Source organism: Charadrius vociferus, unplaced genomic scaffold (genome assembly GCF_000708025.1).
Source record: "Charadrius vociferus isolate BGI_N301 unplaced genomic scaffold, ASM70802v2 scaffold72, whole genome shotgun sequence".
Lineage (NCBI taxonomy): Eukaryota > Metazoa > Chordata > Aves > Charadriiformes > Charadriidae > Charadrius > Charadrius vociferus.
The window spans coordinates 4,791,749-4,812,177 of record NW_009647830.1 but is presented as its reverse complement, the minus strand read 5'-3'; the positions used below and the strand labels follow the sequence as shown (position 1 = coordinate 4,812,177).

The window sequence follows — 20,429 nt, the reverse complement described above, 5'->3', positions numbered from 1 at the left end:
TACACCTTGCTTATGGAGGCTAATATGATATAGAGCATGGGATCTGTGGGACAAAGTTGTGATCTTGCACTTGTCAAGTCTTGCCCTCGGTGTTCTGTGCTGATCCTGTGGGATCACCAGTGTGGTCTTTTTTCAGCTGCTCAATACATGAGGTACTTCTGCACCCCATACAGTCTTTTTCCTTCCTTTTTCACTGTCTCTATCCTAAGGGGTAACTGAGTGCAAAAGCATAAAAAGATTCTGAGCTCACCTGATGCTTAAGAGCGGTGCACACTCTGAGGGATTGTGTGCATGCCTTTCTGCCTACATGAGTCAAGCTGGCCTTTGCTTCCTGCTTCTGCCCATATTTTTATCATTCCTATCAAACTAAATTTAATTTAAAAATCTCTTTTAGTTGAGATCACATGATCCTGTTGTAATTTTCTGTGATTATCAGTTTCTGATCCTCTCCATACCTAACCTTTTATCCTAGTCCGGCGCAGAGAGAGTGGCTCAAATGGTTAATATGGCCTGAAACACTTTTTCTCAGGCACATCCCTTCGAACCCTATGCCTCCAAATGCATTGCAGAGTCAAATAAATTAAAAACAAAAAACAAAACAAAACAAAAAAACCCACCCCACAGGCTTATCTAGAAATGAACTTTCCCAGCTCACTTTTGCAATTTAAATCATGAACCGAAGTCATTTGCAGGACATACACAGAAATGTTTGTTTTGTGACAGCTGTGCTTCTGTGCTATTTATGACTAGTATGACCAATTTCAGTGGAAGTACCTCATTTTGGGAGGTGAATGAGACAGATTTCACAGATGGATGGAGAAGATGACAATTGCTCATGCTTCTTAATCTTTACAATAGAAGGAAGGATGGGAACATTTGGTATATATGCCCTTCCATGCCCACATACTAGCAATGCAGCGTGGGAAGGCTGGCACCGCATATCTTTTCCGCTATTATTAATGAACTTTAACCTACCTGGCACACTCCAAAGCACAACCAGGAACTTTGAACTAAAAGAATGGCAGAGGGGGAAATCATCAGGTAAAACTTGATCCTCCCTCTGGATGCATCAGTAACAAAATTTCAAAATCTCTGACAAGACCTACAATTTAGCTGCAGGATTTAATACTGGAAGATTGATGTGTTTACTGTAATGGCAGTAAATTGACTATCCAGAAAGAGCTGTATATCTCTGCAGCGCAGGAAGTGTCTGTGTCTGAGGGAGATAGAGGCAAGTTATATCTAAAGGCAGATAATCAAAACAAAATGATCACACCGAAGCCATAAGAAATAATTAGAGAAATAGACCGGGGAGAAAGAGAGAAGGAAGTATAGAGGCTACTTTGAGCCTCGCCCTGTTTGTTTATATTGACCTGAAATTGTGGTCTAATTTTAGACAATGACACAGTCTTCTTGAGCCAAGAGAAGACTGAGAGAACAATTTTTCTTGCTACAGGCTTTTACTGAATGGAAAATCTCTGTTAGAGTCAAGTAATGCGGTTTAAAGCAAAAGGAAAAAAAAAAACCAACAAAAAAAAGGAGAGTATTTCAGAAGCCTCTGCTACAAATTGCCTTTAATTTGAACGAGAAAATCTTGACAGTTGAAGGAGTAAAAACTCATACTAATCACTGAGATTCTTTTCCATGTGCATCTGTAGACGTCATGCAAAAAGAGATAGTTGGTGATTTCTACATGCAATTATTGACATGTTATTTATGGATTTGTACGTGCATTGCAGACAGTGGCATTTGGGGAAATTTATAAAACTTAGATAGCCAGAAGAAAAAAAAAAAATCTTTCCTACTCCCCTTCTTCCTCTTTCCCCTATATTATATGAAATAGAGAAACCTAGAGGAAGAGAATGGTGCATGAAGTACATGGTACTCAGTGCTCTTCTAAGGCATCTGTTATGTACATTCCTTGCTGTGTGATATTTTCAAAGCTGCTATGAAGAAAGCTGCTTGCCAAAGGGAGAATACCAGAAAGTGAAATATTTCTGCCTCTTGTGCAATCACAAGGAAGTGACCTCGGGCAGGACCTTGGAATGAACTTTCTGTGGGCAGCAGATGTGTGTGGTCATAGCAAACCACTGTGAACGCAGAAGTTATGCTTTATCTGCTGGGCCAGCCCTCCTATTATTTCATTTCTATACCTCCTTTTTTCACTTGTCCAGTACTTTTAGTTGTTTGGCAATTATGTCTTTGGACGCCAGTCTTCTTTCATTTCTCTGGTCTATACTCTTCTCCCTCCACCTTCTGCTCAGAGATTGTTTTTTTAACTTTTATAGGTACTGTTCAGTGTCTTCGGAAGCTATGCTGTAACTGCTATAACTTTACCAGTGTTATAGAAGAAGATTTCTTTTCTGCTGTTCAGGCTGAGTTCTGTGTGGTACATACAGGATTTTACCACACAATTTTCAGTCTCTAATCATGAAGAAATGGTCTAGGTTTTTCCACAGTGCCTTCACCTTTTTGCTCATGTCTTTTCAGCCATTTTTACATGGTAAGGTGAGGAAGGAGGCAGAGGGATTATTGTAAAGGTACACTCTCAAAGACAAGTTATTTCATTCTCTGCATTGTGTCTATCAATTATTTTCTCACGTTTCTACAAGAATATTTCAGGAAAACCAAGATGATGGGACTGTAATAATAATCATTGCCCTATCTGATAATAGGCTTCCCAGAGACTCAACTGGCAGTTTGACAGTTGTATGCCATAGTTACTACACCCTGCTGATAAAACTGCTGTTGCCACAAATTGATCCTGACAAAAACAAGTTCATCTCTATTCTGAATTTCAGACTTGACCTTGGTGGGTTTACAAGTTTAACCACCATACTGGGCACAGAATATGTAGCACAAAAGCCATATACCTAAAAAAAATATCCCAGCCGTTCTCATTTACTATCTGTTTATTCTCTCTGTTGCATGATTATTTTAAACTGTTCTGTGGTATGGCTAAAAGTCAAACTCAACATTCTTTAAAGCACATGAAAATTACCCACTACTGGTTATAAAACTTATTTACCTGGGCACAGAAACTCTGTCCTTAACCAATTTGTGATTGAGATATCCTAGTCCCTACCAATGGCGGTCTGGGGAACAGCGTCATAAAACAAAGGTTGGAATGATGAGGGGGAAAGCAGAGGAAAAAGCAACAGATAAGTTGGACTCACTATAAAACCCTGCAAAAACAGAGGGATCTTTTGTTTTATACATACACTGTACATACAGTAAATGCTGTGTAAATACTCTGTATAAATACAACTGTGAGCATAGGGCTCCACTGGGATCCTTGTATGAAAACCACCAGTCTTGATAAATTTTTCAGCACATCTGTAACCTTTACTCGACTTCTGGACTTGAGCAGAATGATAATGCAAGACATCTCCAGAAAGCCACGTTCGGTTGCACCAATGTGGTTTTGGAATTACATGTTTTTAACTATGTAGATTCAAATTAGTATTGCAGACAGGAACAAGCAACTGGGAAAACTACTTGGAGTTCACATCTCCAGAAAACCTCACTGCTACCGAGATTTTGTAGCCATAAAGTTAATCAGTATGCAGGTGTATGGACGGAAGGGTCCATGTCTTGGACTCTTTCTGAAGCTCCCACAATTCTAACACTAGGTCTGAAGTACAGACTGTCATTTTCCACTGACTCTGGCCAGCATGGTCCGTCATCTGGTTTTAGGACTCATTCCTGAGAAACGGGAAATATTGGCTTGAATTTCTCAAAAGACAGAATTAAACCCTGGCCTCCCACATTGTTGTTAGTATTATTTTAAGCCTTGAGCATGTCAAAAGAAAGGGGTGCATACATTTGTATTTTGTGAGATCTGGACCGCTGAGCTTATGTTGAGGTGTACTACATTGCTCAGAACTCAAAATTGTGTTTAAAGACTAGTGTGACACTGATCTGCAGAGCTTCAAGTCTGGAAAACCTGAAAGAGTGACCAGTTTAAAGGTCCTCAGGTTTATGTGGTAGCTGAGTTTTCAACAATACAATTTTGGACATAGGTACTTAAATTTCATTCCATTAGCTGTTGTCTGGTATATAAAATTCTGTCTACTAATTCAGTCCTGATTCCAGGGCTGTGCTCACTTACATATATGGAACCTTTCATTCACCTAAAACACTTGCCAAAGAGCCATCAGCTGTCCCTCCCCAAACCCCAGTGTGCAGGCAGGAGAGCTGGGGAGAGCTGGGGGGCAGACGCGGTACCCACCAGCAGATATATGAACGGACTCTTCTTCCTAAGGACATTAGGAGAAGAACTGCTGTGCCGATGGGAAAGAGGGTACAGTTTCTTGCTAGAGATGGGAAACGAATGTGTTATATCAAAGGGGAGAGAATATGAACATTAATGCAGGCAGAATACAGAAGAAAAGCCAGCAGGAGAGAGTGAGAAGCAGAGATCAACAAGAGAGAAGTGGAAAGGGAAGGCGTTTATTCTCAGTGGAGACACAGGTGACTCAATGGACCTGCAGCTGATATAAACAGGAGAAAAAGAAGGGAGACCAATATATCTAGTGAGCTGAAAAGAGAAGTAACAGTGCATGCAATAGGGACCTTGAACCTCAGGGACCTTTCAAAAGAAACTGCGCTTCTGGAAGAGTCTCTCCAACTGCTCAGAGGGTGTTTCCAAGTCATCTGAGCATTTGCCGCTTCCCTTAGCACTGCTGGAAACGTCCCAAGCTTAACATCATGATGTCAAAAGGAAAATCCCTGATCTACTTTGCAAAAACAGCATGCTGTCCATCTCTCAGTGACAGGTATTAATGAACAGTTCTGGAGTACGTGATCTGCAGCAATATGACAGCATTCTCATTTATGGACCTTCTGCTCTCGAACAAGATCCATCTGAACGATCTCTGGTTTGTCAATTCTCAAGGCGTGCTGTCTGGTGCCTGTATTGCCTAGGCAGCTGCAGAAGCCAAAATGCAGAGTGGGGGCAGGTGGGGAGCCAACCTCATTGTGGGTAGGGTTGTGTCCAAGAACATCTGCAAGTTCTGAGGGCTAGTCTGCAGCATTTCTGTTTGTTGATTTGTGGTTGAGGAGGCGCTTAGGGCTCTGGAGCAGCTTTTTAATGTTTATTCCAAGAAAAAGAAAAAAATATTAAAAAAAAAAAGAAAGAAAAGAACACTAGATAATTAGGATAATTCTGCTGCATGCAGAAATAAAGGTGTTTGATGGCAAAACTGAGATTAAAATCATTATAGTTGGATACATCCAGGCTAAGTCAGAATCTTGCCTTAGTGTCCCCATTAATCAGTTATTTTGATCATTGCTGTTTCTCACAATTTCAGTCTGTGGATAAATAACGTGTAAGGGTACATCATTGCAATTTTGATACAATCTTAAAGAAGAATGACATAACACGAAGCTTTAAATAGCTGAAGCTTTCAGGCCAATACTATTACTTGAGAAGAACAGTCATAGTCAGTTTAGGTTTCCTTTTAAACAATGGCTTATGTCACAGGACAAAGGATTTGTCATATGCAGTGGGCAAGCTAAAAATAACAGTTTGCTAAGACTCAGGTCAGAAAAGGACTTTATTCTGTTAACCATCCTGACTGTTTCTTCCTCTCTTCTCCCTTGCGAGGGATGAAATCATGGACTATATGCCTGAAAAGGGTAATGGAAAAGCAGAATTATCTGGTGATTTTTTTACAAATGTTTCCTTATATATCTGTTTGCATAAGAGGTTGAGGAGAAGATTATATTATTATACCTGTATTTAGTCTAGGCATGTTTGTGACTACCTCAAAAAAGTGGTTTCATGATCCACTCTTCCTTTCAACTACTTTCTTACAGATAAAAGGTCTTCTGGTTCATTCCTTCTGTATCAGGAATCTTTTTGTGCTAATGCTTTGTTTAAACAGATGCTAAATAAAATTACAAGCACATTTTATGTCTACAAACCAGTCCTGCCAGGTCATAAACACTGATAATTCCCACTAAAGTGAGAGGATACCTGAGGAGACTTTGAAGACACCCGTCAGATCCTCAGGAGCTTACCCATGTCCTTGGGCACCCTTTGCAACCTCCACTCATGCAGATAAATTTCACTGAGGTTAAGCTAATGGTGTACTTAAGGCTATAGCTTGAGCTGCGGGTGTTCTCCTTTTTATCAGTATTGGTGCACAGTTCTCTTTGATCTACACTTATGCATCCTTCCATCTCAAGATCTCAGATGGCTTTTCAAATGTTAATGAATTCTACCCATGCTACCCTAGGGAAACTGAGGTGATGAGAAATTACAGGAGATACTTAGGTTCGCAAATACAACCTACAATTGAGTTGAGAACAGCCCAGTGAGTTCACTTATTCCCATACTGTACAGGTAGTACAGGTATCTGTTGCATAGTCTGCACTTAGAAGATCCCTTACCATCAAAATGCTTCCCTGGTGAACAGAGATGTCTGGTGCTGATGGGAGGGGAAAATTTGCTCTCTGTGATGCTTTCCTTGGAATATGGAGCCCATAATTACTGCGGGGGGAGGGAGGGTGGGGGAGGGGGGGGGGGTGCGGTGCTGGTAATCTCACAAGAGTGATGAGCCAGACCATAGTTTTCATTCTCAAATTAGTGGTTCAGTATGACAACTGAAACCCAGCAGGGGCTGGAAGGGGATGATGTTCACAGAGGCAAGATGAGACCAGTTGGCTGTGTGAAGTAAGAGAGTCAGCTTCCAGAGACTTTCAGGAAAGCTGGAAGTACCTGCCTCCCACCGACACTGATTTGGAGGTGCCTTGGCTCCCAGGGCCCAGATCTGCTCAAAAACCTCCTTAAGGTCTGATGCCCACATTGTAATCGGCCATCCCTCTTATGGAAAATTTGAAAAGCGGTTTCCAGATGTGGAAGTACCAGGTCCACATTTGGTTGAACAAAAACCTGGTAACTAGAATGCATTCATCATGCTTCATCTCGACAGTTTCAGGAAAGAATAAGTAAGGAGCATGCTTATTCTTTGGTAAAATGTTCTGAAAGAAAAATATCTACTTTTTAGCCTTTTGCTGTTTGAGTTTCGATGTTGTCCTTTAGATGTGTGATATCTAAAGAGTGCTTACTCTGTAAAATAGGTGATGAATGAATATGGAACATTTGGTTTATGTAGATTTCTATGTGGGAGAAAACCATTTTAATTTACAGTTTCACTTGGTTGAATCATTGGTGTTAGTTGCTTTCATATACATGAGAAGGAATTGGGCAGTTCTTTTATCACTGGCTTTAGGTTGAAGAGGGAAAATCAAACTCATGTAAATTACTTTCTCATAATTATCTGGCTTAACTTCAATGGGCGTTAAAAAGTTACTTGAAGTTCACAGCCTACATTCTCAAGTGGCTGTTCACTTAAAAAAAGATAATCCATTTTTACACTTAAAATCTCTGAATCAGAGGAAAAGAGTGTGTGACTGAATGTGCTGCAAACAAATACTTCTCCCAATTATTATTTTAAGCAATCCTACTAAGCTGAAAATTGAAGTAATAGTTCTATATTTTTTCCTTTGGAACAAGTAATAAAAAGAAAAAATAACTGGTTTTGGAACTTACGGCCACAATATTCTATGTTGTAATTATTATTTACGTACCTTGTATCTCCCATCATAACAGAGCATTGTAATGAAACCGTACCATGGAATATAACAAACTCCAGCTCATCTGTCCTTTTTTTTTTTTTTATAGTAAAAAAGATGAATAGTTGTAGTAAATAAGATGACAGCATCCTTGAAAAATAATAAGAATACATATTGCTACTCTCACCTGCGAATCTTAAATCAATTACATTTACTTTAGAGCAGGACTAAATGAAGAACAGTAGTACATTATAAGTTTTAGGGAGTCCACTTACTTTAAATGTCTTTATTTTAAAGTATCAAACCTAGACATGTTGTAGGAAACCTGAAAATTAAGGCACTCCAAATTAGTGTATACTTTTCAAATTTTTGGTGTATGTAATTTGCAACAGTGCCCTAGTTTTGCAACGTGACATTTTTGTCTGACGATGACCGAGTATGAAAGATTCCAAGACAGTCAGAATATCTAAGAACTACAGAATTAGATAGTACTTAATTTGGTTATGTCCAGTACCAATGCAGATGTGAAATGGGAAGACAGTCACATATGATATGTGACACATTTTAAAAGTTTTGAAACTTGAAAATGCTTGTGTCTAGACAGCTTAGAAGTGCTAATTCGCCAGCTCTTGGAAACATGGAAATGTGTGTGTGTGGGTTCAATATGTTTGAGTAATTGCTTAACATGGTGCAAAAAAGATATTTTTATGAATAAGTAAACAACAGAATAACAGAAACAAAACATATTTGAGATATATTGACAATGGTGGTTAAAATATAAATGAAAATAAAGTTAGCCACACTTTGTGGTGATTAAAATACATTGATTGCAAAATAGAAGTGCATTAAAGTATGAGAAAATACTTGAAGCCCAGTCCTTTGGCTTGCATTGAAGTTTGAAAGATTAAAGATCCTGACAAGCAATGTTGTCAGGAGAAAACACTCAGATTTCCTTCTTGCTTTTTAACTAGTTTTATTGTAGGTTAATTTTGAAATCACAGGAAATCTGTATGCCTGAACCTGCAAGATTCTCTCTTTTTTGATAGTCCTGTAGTCATCTAAAACAATAACTCTAAGAGTGAGGTGAATGTGTCTTATCTACCTAAATGCTAAATCTTACCAACTATTTAATTATAAAGCCCCTTTCCATGCAAAAGTGATGAAAGGAAAAAGTGTTTCTGTATAAATTGACAATTTCAGGTTCGTCCTATAAAGAGAAAATATATGACAAAGAACTGCTCCCATCTCCAATATACTGCTTCACTCAATTATCAGAAAACTTGCGTTCATATGTGTTATGAATCAGATGCTATGAACTCCAGGCCACAATATGAGAGGACTAACTTTTTCTCACCTTAATATCACAAGTGACTCAGCTGTGCCTGTTAGGGAAGACTAGACATGCAAGAGATGGATATCTGAAGAAAACTCCCAGCACTGAGCATACAAAATAATAATAAAAAGCATCCAGTGGAGAGGGGAGAACTATGAGAAGAGAAATGTGTTACTAGAAATATTTCTCAAATGTAATCCTTAATAAAGCATTATAAATCCAAAATAAAAATTTGATGTGGTCAGAAAGAAAAGCATTTTAAAAATTTGATCACTCTTTTCTTTAACCCAATGATTTGCAAACTAAGCAGAGGAAAAGCATAATGGCTTTGCCACAGCAGCTTTCCCAGTGTAAGGAGGCCTTCTGGTGGTCAAAACAATGAACATTTCTTCCAGAGATAAACATTATTTATCCGAATGCATGTGAAATTCTACTCAAATTTACATGCATAGAAATTAAAATTCACCTGTTGTATAGAAGGCTACCTTAAGGACTTAAGCAGTAATTGTTTATGCTGTGATCTTTTGCTGTTACTGCATAAATTTTGTCTTTCTTCAGCCAGTATATGAGGAACTAAGGAATTTAGCATGAATAAATATTGTCAAAACGTTGCTTAAGTGAGATCATATGATATGCTGATATCAGTCATTGACCTTCTGCATCTTATTTCAACAATTAAAAGTTAAAGTATTGTAACAAAATGCTTTGCAACAGAATAATTCTTAATAACATATTTAACCTGAATATTGACTATCTCAACAGTCACATTTCATAATTTTAAAAAAAAATGTTGATTTTTTTTTTTTTCCTCAGCATGGTAGATTTTCCTTTTGAGCAGTAGAGCCAGATACTCAGCGCAATATCTATTTTGCTATTTTTTATTTTAAATGAAGATATTTTCTGGTATAAAACACAAAAAGTATTTAATCTGAAAATATTTCTGTTCCACTTAAATCCTGAGATTACATTACTATGAAAGATTTCTTCAATGCCAGTGCGTCAGTGAGAATAAACACTCTCAGCTAACGCACTCCTTGAGATGTAGAGAAAGGGGAAGTTTTTGAGTTCATCAATACTGAGCAATCTTCCAACATGTGGCAAGCATAGGTGCTGCTGGAAGGTGCAGTTGGATGAACAAAGATATTCTCCCTGGTCTTCAGTCTGGTTTGTACTGCACCCTGAACTGTGAAGAAACAGCTCTATTGACACCAGATACTTGTTGCCAGTTTCTCAGCAGGTTTGCTAAATGAACAGCATTATAACCGGCAAGGTCATCAACAGTTTGTATCAGTTTCTTTGGCACTGAACTACCTCACGTTTCAGCCTGGGAGGGAGAAGAACTTGTCTACTTCTCAAAGAGCCCTAACATCTCTTAACAGGGCTGCTGCCATTAGCTGGTGCCTGATGTTGTCCCCACTGTGAGACACCTTTTTTAACACACCAATCATAGGTCATTAAACCCTGGTAGCAAGAGAAAATTGCATTCCTTTCCAGAAATGTTCTCAGACAGCCAGACACACGTGATCTTCATGAATGCTGGAAAATTCAACTTTAAGTCACAGCTGTTCTGTAAACCAACACTGGAATTTTCTAGACATTCTTCACTGTAGTGAAAAACCTTCCAGAGTGATGCTATTGTGTATACGAAATAGCATGTCAAATATTTATCCGCAACTGTAAATCACCAGTCAGCTGAAATCCATCCAGCAGTCTTATAGGAGGCTCTTTGTGTGTTTTCTTTTGAGCTAGATTTTTTAAAAGTAGATTCAACGTGTCCTTCAGCATTATTAACTAAAACCATGAGATGGCAGTCCATAGTCAAGTAAAAAGTATATTCCTAGTGTCTAGGCGGAGTTACAAGGAAAGCAACTTGCTCTCAATCTTTTTTCTCAAATCCAAAGAAAAGAAACAGATTTCAAGATTTTCCTTGGTTGTCTCACTTTTTGCAATCCTTTCTGGGCAGTGTCCCATCTTTTTCTTCCAAACTTAAATTGCAAACTCACTGTAACTGCACAAACATGTCCCAGAAGTGAATGGCTTTTCACTACAAGTTTTGTGAAAGGTTCTAGCTCTCTGATATGTAGTCGATAACATGCTTAGAAATTTAAAAACCTCCTTCAGTCTTTTGATGGGGACTTACATAATAAAAATTAAAAAGAAGGGGTTGGTGTAGAAAAATTGGGTGCATATAGGAGAATGCATATAGGAGAATGGCATTTAATGCTATGCTTGCATGGAAAAGTATCAGTGGTGTCTGCTGGTGTGCAAGTGTACTGATCATCATCCTTGTTCTTTGGAAAGAAAACAAGATTTTTAATAATTTTTTTTTAATTATCTTTTTTTTTTTTTTTTTTTAAGGTACTAGAAGACTGGTGTCAAACCTGCATAAAAGATTTCTCCTAGATTTTTTTTCCAGTTCTGGAACCTTTCTCTGGGAGCTTTTCAGGGCCAGAGCTCTTATGAACAGCTCTAAAACTTCAGCTTAGCCTGTCACTAGTACTGATCGGTACCATTTTGGAAAACTAATAGTGATTTGGGGAAAACTAGTGGCAGATTTTTCTTTTAAAACTCTGTTAAAAATAGATTCCTGTAACTTTGTGTTTCTTGTTCATGTTCCAAGGATGCTTTTTGTCCCTGTTTGTGTACTACACAAGACCTGGTACAGGGATTAACTTTCCATTACCCACTGATTTTGCATAATTTCTGATGTATCTGCAAAACCCAGTGGGCAGGTTGAACAGAAATTTCTCGTTGAGCCATGAGAGGGAGTTAAAAGATGCACTGACTCACAGTATGTCCCAAAGATGCTATCAGCTAGTGATAGATAGGACTGTAAAAACCCAGAGTAGGAAATGCTTTGCCTTTTGATCCAGGACAAGAGACATCTGAGATCCATTCCAGCCTCTTTTTTCACAGTGGGGTCTGTAACATTTTACACATATTTGTCTTCTAGCCTTCCTGGTTCCCTGTCTACACTGGCAGATTAGACAAAATTTATTAGGGCCATGAATATTTTGTTAGTTTCAGCATTTAGAATTTGCCTTGTCTTTGGTTTATCCCCCAATGCATCTTCTTTTCCAGCCAAAATCCCATAACTTGGTACAAAATGTCTATTGCAAACCCAAAAGCAGCCTTCTTCGATGTTATGACTTGGCTTCTGGCTGGAAGCCAAGTTGAGAAGGATCATGATTCTCAGAGATACAGATTATCTTAAGTCACACTAGAAAAGACCCAGGCTGGCCAGCTCTCCGAGCTGGGATATTTACCAGCTGGTGCAAACAGACAGTGGGAATTTATTGATACCCAGCTGCCTAACATACCGGCCTACTTATTCTCTCTAAAACATGATGATTATCCACGAATTTGATTAGTATGTATTCAGCAGTTCTTTCTCCATAGTCACCTCCCAGGACTGTGCAACCCCACTTTTTTGAAGGATCTTACCAGGATCTTCCTATCAGTCAGAAAACATTTCTGCCCATAAAACCTTAACTTAATTCTCTTTGATTAGGATGGAAGGGGAAGCACAACACCACCTTTCTTGACAGGTTTAGGTCTAAAAGCCTCCTTAACAGTTGTTACATAAAACAGGAAGACTGAGGAGACGTTGGCCTTGATGTTGGGTTCATTCAAACAAAATATCACTTATACCCAATCAGAGTCTTTCTTTGAAGTATGTACAGAGTTTTAGACCCAGGCATGGATTAGACTCAGTTTAGGCTTACTACAACGCAGTCTCTTCTCAGTTCAGTGTAAGGCCTATACTAGGAGTCCCTGGAGACCATCTGCAGAGTTTTCACATCCACTTTCTTCCTCTGATTTTCCTAGAAGAGTCACATAAAAGTAAGTATACTTTTGACAAAACACTGCTATTTTAGGAGGCAGAGGTCCTTTGGTAATCTACATGACAGTCTCTCCTTAACTCCAAATTTTCAGTTTCTTTACTTGTGACTCACCAAGACTGGGCATATATGTGTGTGTGTCTGTGAATAAATTCTCAAAATAAGGAAAAAACCTAGTTGTAGGGTAGATGTAAACAGGGTCTGTTGTTCATGTGCGTATAATGACCAGTTCACTCTGTTTCATTGCTATCATGGTATTCTGCGCTTAGAAACCTGTATGGCCTTACCCTTTCCATGAGGACATCTGTGGGCACATGTACAGCTCCAGTGAGCAGATGGCAGACTGAGAGACTGACTGCAAAAGCATGCAGATTTTGCAGACATGCAGACCAAGAATAGGACTTGCAGAAGACATCCTGAAGAACTGGGATTATTGTACGGATGAGAAATTTCTCTTCATAATCATTCGTGTATGAGTAAAAAGACTCTGTTCAGGCGTAAGTGTTTTTGTTAGACTGTTTGATTTGACAATGTCTGTGTAAGTAAAATAATGTAACTTGCAATTACACCAAAGAGAAGCTTGTATTTTGCTAATATGACTAGTTAACTATGAACAAGTAGTTCAGTTTTTGAACAGGACACTTCCACAAAGAAATAATAATAAAAAAATGATACTATATTAATGCTGTTACTTGAACTTGACACGTAAAATCATATGAAATTACAATCCCATCACTCATGCAGATGAGTCAAACTGTTATTTTCAGTTTCGTAATAGTTTTTAAGATGGCTTATACCATCTTAACTTGCAATTCTCTTCATTTAATTGCCTTTCCCCACTTGAAAGAATCTTCGGTTTAGTGCATTAAGACAGTTGTGTTTCCAAGAATGTTGATTTTCCTTAGTCTGATGTCCAGCAAGAAGCCAGCAACATAGCTGAGTTCATGCCCGGAAATGACTCTGTACAGGTTGTTATCAGTTACACCTATCACTTAGTAGGTCATTAGGACTCTTCAGAGAATAAACAGACAGTACTTACTTCTTGGAGACATATATAAAGAGTCTATTTTCCTTCTCTGGAGTTTAATTTCTCTTTTGACCTTCACTGTCCAAACCCATTTGGTTTCTGGACTTACTGAAAAATGTTTCTTTTGCAAGGTTATCTGAGGTGGAAATGGAATTACAAGGTAAAGTTCTTCTGTGTTTCTCATAGTAATTTTGCTAGAGGTTATTTTTCAAGAGCAAAACGAACAGTACACTGAATGACATTTGGATGTACAGATATTGTTGCAGAATGGAATAATGACTTATTCATAAACTGAAATAAGTAAATACTCTGAGTAATCGAACATCCTTACGTTGTCTGACTTCAACTAGAGAAAGTATTCCTGTTGCAGATTGCTGTTACTACATCTGCTGCTTATTGCAGAGCGTAAGCAAGCCAGGAGGTTCCTGGAATGCATTGATGATAACTTACATCTCCAAGTGATAGAGGCACCAATGAGGAGAGGTGCTATGCTGGACCTTGTTCTCACCAACAAGGAAGACCTGGTGGGGAATGTGAAGCTCAAGGGCAACCTTGGTTGCAGTGACCATGAGATGGTGGACTTCAGGATCCTTAGGGCAGCATGGACGCGCTGCAGAGCAAGCTTATTACCTTGGAGTTCAGGAGAGCAGACTGGCCTCTTCAGAGATCTGCTTGGCAGATTACCATGGGAAGGTAGCCCTGGAAGGAAGAGGGGCCCAAGAAAGCTGGCTAATATTCAAAGACCACCTCCTCCAAGCTCAGGAGCAATGCATCCCAACAAAGTCAGGCAAAAATGCCGAGAGGCCTGCATGGATGAACAAGGGGCTCCTGGACTACCTCAAACAGAAAAAGGAAGCCTACAGAGGGTGGAAGCAAGGACACGTAGCCTGGGAGGAATACACAGAAGTTGTTGGAGCAGCCAGGGATCGGGTTAAGAAAGCCAAAGCCCTGATAGAATTAAATCTGGACAGGGATGTCAAGGGCAACAATAAAAGCTTCTGTAGATATGTCAGTGATAAAAGGAAGACTAGGGAAAATGTGGGCCCTCTCCAGAAGGAAACACGAAACCTGGGTACCCGAGATATGGAGAAGGCTGAGGTACTCAACAACTTTTTTGCCTCAGTCTTCACTGGCAAGTGCTCTAGCCACACCACCCAAGTAACAGACGGCAAAGGCAAGGACTGGAAGAGTGAATGACCACCCACTGTAGGAGAAGTTCACGTTCGACACCATCTCAGGAGCCTGAAGGTGCACAAATTCATAGGACCTGATGCGATACATCCGCGGGTCCTGAAGGAACTGGCAGATGAAGTTGCTAAGCCACTAGCCATCATATTTGAGAAGCTGGCAGTCTGGTGAAGTTCCAGCTGACTGCAAAAGGCAAAATATAACCTCTATTTTTAAAAAGGGAAAAAAGGAAGACGCTGGGAACTACAGGCCGGTCAGTCTCACCTCCATGCCTAGCAGATTCTTCTGGAACCTATGCTAAAGCACATGGAAAATAAGGAGGTGATCTGTGACAGCCAACATGGCTTCATTAAAGGCAAATTGTGTCTGACAATTTTGGTGGCCTTCTGTGACAGGGTTACAGCATTGGTGGATAAGGGAAGAGCAACTGACATTATCTACCTGGACTTGTTGTGCAAAGCATTTGACACTGTCCCACATGACATCCTTGTCTCTAAATTGGAGAGACATGGATTTGATGGATGGCCCACTCAGGGGATAAGGAATTGTCTGGATGGTCGCACTCAGAGAGTTGTGGTCAACGGCTTGATGTCCAAGTGGCAACCAGTGACGTGTGGCATTCCTCAGGGGTCAGTATTGGGACCAGTGCTGTTTAACATCTTTGTTGGTGACACAAACAATGGGATTGAGTGCACCCTCAGCAAGTTTGCCAACGAAACCAAGCTGTGTGGAGTGTCAGACATGCTGGAGGGAATGGATGCCATCCAGACGGACCTGGACAAGTTTGAGAGGTGGGCCCGTGCAAACCTCATGAAGTTCAGCCAGGCCAAGTGCAAGGTCCTGCATGTGGGCTGGTGGAAACCCAAGCACAAACACTGGCTGAGTGAAAAATGGATTGAGAGCAGTCCTGAGGAGAAGGACTTGGGGGCTTGGTGGATGAGAAGCTCAACATGACCTGGCAATGTGCACTCGCAGCCCAGAAAGCCAACTACATCCTGGGCTGCATCAAAAGAATCATGGCCAGCAGATCAAGGGAGGTGATTCTGCCCCTCTACTCCGCTCTTGTAAGACGCCACCTGGAGTACTGTGTCCAGCTATGGAACGCCCAACATAGGAAAGACATGGACCTGTTGGAGCGAGTCCAGAGGAGGGCCACGAAGATGATCAGAGGGCTGGAGCACCTCTCCTATGAGGACAGGCTGAGAGAGTTGGGGTTGTTCAGCCTGCAGAGGAGGAGGCTCTGGGGAGACCTTATTGTGGCCCTCCAGTACCTAAAGCCACCTACAGGAAAGGTGGAGAGGGAATCTTAATCAGGGAGCGTAATGATAGGATGAGGGGTAGTGGTTTTAACCTGAAAGGGGGTAGGTTTAGATTAGCTATTAGGAAGAAATTATTTATTCTGAGGGTGGTGAGACAATGAAACAGCTTGCCCAGAGAAGTTGTGGGTGCCCCAACAATGGAGGTGTTCAAGACCAGGCTGGATGGGGCTTTGAGCAACCTGGTCTAGTGGTAGGTATCCCTGCCTACGGCAGGGGGGTTGGAACTAGATGATCTTTAAGGTCCCTTTCAACTCTAACCAGTCTATGATTCTATGATCTCACACAAGAGACAGTTGGAGGTCACTTGTCAATTGTCTTATTGCAGTTATGTGAGACTTCTGGGTAGAAAATGAACACTAAAGGCTTGGGTGTGTATCTCACCTCAACAAGATCCATCATATACATGTATATGGAAAGCTTTTCCATATTGAAAAAAAAAAAAAACAAAACAGAACTCTTTTGATCTGTGAAATTAGACTCCCTAATTATTAATACAAATTGATACAGGAAGAAACGAATTCTCCATGTTCTTCTCCTGTCCTCTCCCAGTGCGGAATGTATGTATTTTCGGCAGGCAGAATTATGTGCCAGAAATTCTCGACAGTTCTGATACACTTTTAGTAACATACAAATGATGAGAAGAAATGGGCGTGTGCTACCGACGCTGTCACATGCAGGGCTGCTGAAGAGCTGGCATTCGCCGTGTTATTCCTTGTATGGCTCTAAACCTGTCCTTGATTTTATGAACACCCAAAGTCAGCTGTCTGACCACATTGCGAGAGGGCAGTAGGCCATCTGAACAGGTGGCCACGAGCATTGACACAGAAAGATGCTCCTCACGTGTGCTTGCCAAGGGCATGATTTCCTGCTGGACCATACTGAGCTCGTGCACAGTTAGAGGGATGTGCACTCATTAATCCAGCTCTGAGCTGTATTAACTTTAAAAATAGCTTTTGTGACAGCATGGTGAGAGTTTCTGACCCATTTAAATTTAGCAGAACAGCATATAAGCAACAGAGATTTCTGGTAAGCCTTCAGTGTTCAGCAGAACGGATCAGAGTGCAGACTAATTTAGCCCAGCTAACACAGAGACAGTCACTAGTGCTCCAGAGTGGAGAGGAGGAAGATCAGCAAGATTTGAAAGCAGCTTGATACCCCAGCAGACAAAGGTCATCTCCAAATGAGTTTATGCCTCTCAGCAAGGAACAGTGTATTATTAACATAAAAACCCATCCTGTAAATCTAAATATAGTTTAGATGGTAAAGGAGTAAAAAAAAAAAAGTGCTAAAACTCAAGAATGTATTTCAGAAAAAATGCTTTCACAGTAATAAAGCAGTTTTCATTCATTAAGTGGAGCAGTTTCACACACATTAAGATATCACATCATAAAAGGTTCAGGTGGGTAAGTTCATATGTTACTGCTTCATATATTGATGTAAACTAGCCCTGAGCAGTAACGTAAATCAATGTAGCTTCACTGAAGGAAACAGAGGCACATGAGTTCACATCCTCAGAAGCAGCAGGAGCAGGATGGTCTGTATTGCAGCAGCTTAGGTGCCAGGCCTTGCCTATATCCTTCATCTCAAATATTCCAGGAGGAAATGAGAGGACTCTGTGAAGGTCATTTCAAATTATTTTATCACTTGTAAAGCACACTCAGTCTTTTTTGCTATATTCAGTAGGCCCAGTTGCACCAGGGGCAACCCATCCCACACTCAGTGGAGCAGCTCCAGAGAGACCATTGTTTCAGAGAAGCAGATGTGCCAAAGATTACCAAAAATATTAATTTAGTTGCTTGAATGAAAAGTCACTGGTATCAGAGAAAACCCATCTACTTTGAAAACAGTTTTTCTTTTGAAATCATGGTTCTCTAGTTCAGCTTCATGCACATGTACCGCTGATCTAGTCCTTACACATTCTTAATACAGTATGTGGCATTTCGCAGATGTTTCCCACCAAAGGCATCTTGACATTTCAGAACTTGGTATAATAATAGTAAGTGTCTGTGAGCTAATAACTTCTCAGTTTCACTTAGCTCTTTTGCAAGACCTGTTCTTGAAGCTATTCTAAACTGAAGCCACTAGAAGGCAAACGAGCAACGTCTGGTTTTCTCGGGTAGGTGCTGAAATTGCTGCAGGAGAGGTGTGTGAGTACTGGTTCCTGCTAGCATTGCTCCCATGTGTTCTCTGCTCTCCCTCTCTCTACCTGCACATGGGGCTCACTAACAATCAGGTACAGAAAAACTTCTAAAAAAGGAATGCTGTATTTTAAAGTGCATGCATTTTCAGTTAAAGTGTTCTATTTCATGTAATAACATCCAATGCTTAACAGCCCGGTGTAAACAGTTCAACAGGGTCCAACTTACTTCCACAGAAGAATCCTAATGAAGAGGCTGTTGATGAGAGTTAAACATCCCTTGCAATTGAGACCACACACACTTTCACTTGTCTTGTGCCAGTAACTCTGGAAGTAACAGCAGAAAATACACCAATGTTAGGATTATAAGAGATACTTGTGGTCTGGCCTGAAATATAGGATATAGGAAATGTCTTACTTCAGTAGCTGATTTCAACAGCTGTAGTTAAAATAGAGAAATATATTTTATTGTGATGTGGCTCAATTATGATTTAAGAATTTGAGATATGAGAATCCACTTTAAAGTCTGAAAATTGTTCCACTGCTTGACTACCTTCACTTTTTAAAATTGAATAGTATTTCTAGACACAATGTGACACATTCATGGGATAGATTGAAGAGCTCTCTCTTCTAATGTTTCTCTTACAGGTATTTATAAGCTATGCTTCTGTACCTTCCTCCTTTCTTTCGGTAAGTTAAATGGACTAAACTTCTTGACCCTTCTATTATACAAATGTTTTCTAATTCTTTATCGTTCTCATGGCTCTTTTAAAATTTCTGGTCATCTTTCTGGAATGCAGATACCAGAACAAGAGCAATTATAGGAGTGCCATCACAGGGGAGGGAAGGTGGGAAGAAGATGTCCGTGTTTGTTTTTTCTCTTTTCTTTATCCTAAAGTCTGCATATCCTTCATCATGTAAGTCTTTCTGATCACATTTTTTTCACTATGAGCTGAGCCTTCACTGATTTCCTGGTATGATCCCAATTCTTTTCCAAAGTCAGAAAGTTGGAATTTCCAAAACTTGAGGTGTGTTTGGTAGAGTGAACTCATACTTTAGGTGCAAGCTGAGCATTAACAGCAACTCTCCAGTCCTCTTCATTCCCAGGAGAAGTTTAGTCTCTGGGCAGAGCTAAATCTGGGCAGAAATGGTAATGATCAATGCTAAGGATAAAGTCAATGATGTAGGGCTGCAGAAGAAAGGCAATAAGAAAACTGCTGCTGTTGTGTATTAAATGAAAAACATAGCCATCGGTCTGTATTTGGAAAGTCATGAGTCCTCGTTGATCTCAGTACACCTACTGTTTGACTTCTGCCAAGTTAATAAGGAATGCAAATTATTCAGTGCCTCCATTATATACCATCTCAGAATTCTTTGTATGGCTTAAATTTTTTAGTGATCATTTTACATTTTCCAAGTCAATAAGGAAGATGTAAATGGAAGAGGGCTAACGTTTCTGTATGTAGTTATATTTGGAGATTATCCAATACTCAATTTAAATGAAAGACTGTGCAATACTCATTTTGTATGGCTCTACTTTTTAAGTCAAAACAGAACGTAATAACAGGTATTGACTAAGGTATTCCTTTATTACCCAAACTATCAAGTTGCACATGTTTTAGTGCAATGCAAAAGACTCATTTTAAATGGGAGAAACCTGTCAACAGTGGAAAAGTTCTCCGATAGAGTTCTGACAGACCAGTGTGAAGTAGCCTCTGATGGCACATACTGCAGATAAGATTACATGTCCTTGTGAAAATGAATGAAAAGAACTGCATATTTTAATGTGCATTACATACATGCACCTTTTTGTAAGCTTACTTCTGAAGAGGCGTGACTTTCGTTGCCTACAAATACAATTGGGATATTTCTGAGGGATACTGTTTCTTACACCTGTTAGGGAAACATTATTTTCAGTTTCTTTGCTACAGACAAATGATTTCTCCAGACTTCTCCTGGTTAGGTGCAACTTTAGAGATGATGTTAGGTGCTGTATATGCCA

The 20,429-nt window shown here is 39.9% G+C and overlaps 1 pseudogene; it reads left to right on the top strand.

Moving 5' to 3' along the window:
* Positions 1 to 14,384: 14,384 nt before the first annotated feature.
* On the top strand, positions 14,385 to 18,700 carry LOC104284334 (annotated as a pseudogene).
* The last annotated feature ends 1,729 nt before the right edge of the window (positions 18,701 to 20,429 follow it).